A 3,000-nucleotide genomic window follows, 5' to 3' on the forward strand; every position below is an offset into this window, starting at 1 on the left:
GAGCTATTTTAATTATTCTAATATTATTTTATATTACTATATTACTTATTTAATCCTTTGTACCCATCTTAATAGTGGAGATTCAATGTTGGATATATTCCAGACAAATGTGAAGTAAATTGAAGTACAATAATGCCACTAATCAACCAATCCCGCACCTGCTGAGGAAATGACCAGAGTGAAATCAATGTGAGGTAGCTTTGCACATGCCACAGCTACCTGATTTGGCATGGTGGGAATAATACCATCTGCCATCAAAATGAGAATACGACCGTATTCTCGTTGCCGAACAGAGCCTAATGAATATCGCAATGATATTGCCCATGTGCCTAATGAAATTTCCAATGATATTGCCCAAGAGGCTAATGAAATTTCCAATGATAATTCCCAAATAGCTAATGAATATCGCAATGATATTGCCCACAACCCTAATGAAATTCCCAATGATATTGCCCAGTTAGCTAATGAAAATCGCAATGATATTGCCCACATGCCTAATGAAATTTCCAATGATATTGCCCAAGAGGCTAATGAAATTTCCAATGATAATTCCCAAATAGCTAATGAAAATCACAATGATATTGCCCAGGTGCTTAATGAAATTCCTAATGATATTGCCCAAGAGGCTAATGAAAATTGCAATGATATTGCCAAGGTGGCTAATGAAATTTCCAATGATAATTCCCAAATAGTTAATGAAAATCGCAATGATATCAGTCAAGTAGCTAATGAAATTTCCAATGATATTGCCCAACTAAGCTAATGAAAATTGCAATGATATTGCCCAGGTGCCTAATGAAATTCCCAATGATATTGCCCAAGTGGCTAATGAAATTTCCAATGATAATTTCCAAATAGCTAATGAAAATCACAATGATATCAGTCAAGTAGCTAATGAAATTTCCAATGATATTGCCCAAGTGGCTAATGAAAATCGCAATGATATTGACCAGGTACATAATGAGATGGAGGTCTAAGGCCTTGCCTACAATTAATGAAAAAAAGCGCAGGCTTTATAATAATGAAAAGACATGGCAACTGGAATGATTCCTTATCATAAAGACTGTGGACTTATACACAATGACCTCTAGGCAGTTACCTTATTTATACGATAAAAGTGGTAGCCACCAGTCTTGGGTGATATACGAGGTCATTGGCGAAGCACCTTGGGTGATAGACAAGGTGTTTCTCCAAAAGTACAAGATTGACTATTTGGCATATGATGAACAGGCGTACACCAGTGCTGCTCATGACGATGTCTACCAGCATGTGAATAGCCAAGGTATGTGTTTCATCTTCGTCCCATCCATTCATAGTTTTTTTTTTCAAACCGATTCATACAGGAAAATTTATCCCTACTTGGTGAACCCCAGGCATCTCCACCTCGGATCTGCTGGAACACGTCATTTCTGGATATTGAAAATACGATTTTGACGAGAAACTTACAAAAATGGGACATGCTGAGCTCTGTGCAGAAGGAAGTGACTACGATGACATTCATTATGCCATCCGTTGTGAAAGTGAAACCACTAGTCCCATTTTCCCGACAAGAAGCAAAATTGAACAATGGCAAGAATTGATACCCATGTAGTAATTATTTCTCCATCCTTATCTGAGGTCTTTACACTCCCTGGTATATTCCATATGGAATCCATATGGAATGGGTGGATTCCACCATCATTCCATGGATTCCATATGGAATATTTTTATGTGAGTCCCCAGCTATTTTTTTATTCCATAGTCACTATGGATTCCATATGATTCCATATGGAATATGGATGGAATGATGGATTCCATGGACTATTCCAGGTGGATTCCATCTGGATTCCAGCCATAGATTAATTAATGACCATTATACCATTATAATACAGTATTTATAATGTCCTTACTATATTTAGGTAAAAATTAAATTTTACACTTAAGAGGATTGAACCCTCAACAACGTGAGCAATAGCAGGGCTCAAGTCAACTGAGCCACGCAGGCATTATTACATGGTAAACTAAAGGTCTATGTATACCGCTCTCGGTCACATCGCGTCGCAAACGTGACAGCTTTGGCTGGAACGTTGCCATGTCGTTTCTTCCCTCCCACCACCACCATCACCCTCCACCACCGCTGTCTCAAACCACCACCGCTCACGACAACGGTGATGCAGACGATGCACGTTGCCGTGCCCAGGTAAGCAGCAACCCCTCCCACCTCCCCTTTTGACCAAAACAACGCCCAGCAACCACCCGTGGCCCACGAACAGCAAAACAAAGCCCACCAGCCACCACCCGGCACCCACAAATGGCGACCCAGCCCCACGGATGCCAAAACGAGCCCACCGCGCCCAACCGACGACTGTGACCGCCCCCAACCAAGATGAGCGCCCACCAACGTGAACGACCGCCCACGCACGAAGACCAGCACCGATGAAAACGACCGCCCACAGACGTAAACAACTGCCCAGGACAATGATAGCCCATGAACGGGGACCGCCGCCCACGAAAACGACCACCCAGGACGATGATAGCCCACGAACAGGGACCGCCGCCCACGAAAACGACCGCCCACACACGTGAACGACCCCCCAGCAACATGAGCACCCCAAAAACGACAACACGCCCACGAACGACAACACCGACCGCCCAATTACAACGACCACCAACGGACGACGAGCGCCCATGGACGATGACCACCCCCGTTGATAAACGGAGACGACCGCCCATGAAAGTGAACGGAAACGGGCAATGACGAGCCCAGGTGAGTCCCCCTCCCTCATCATTCCACCCACTTCCTCCTCCTCCATCATTCCACCCACTTCCCCCCCCCTCCATCCCCTTCCCCCCATTGCCCCCCCTCCTCCCATTGCTCCCCCTCCCCTTCCTTTCCTTCCATTTGCTCCCCTCTGCTCCCCATCCCTCCAGTGTCCCCCTTCCTTCAATACTCCCCACCACTCTCTCCCTCTCCACCACACCCACTCCCCTTCATCACTTCCCCCTCCCTCCCCCTCTCCT

This window comes from Laccaria bicolor, genomic scaffold (genome assembly GCF_000143565.1).
Source record: "Laccaria bicolor S238N-H82 LACBIscaffold_24 genomic scaffold, whole genome shotgun sequence".
Taxonomy (NCBI): Eukaryota; Fungi; Basidiomycota; class Agaricomycetes; order Agaricales; family Hydnangiaceae; genus Laccaria; species Laccaria bicolor.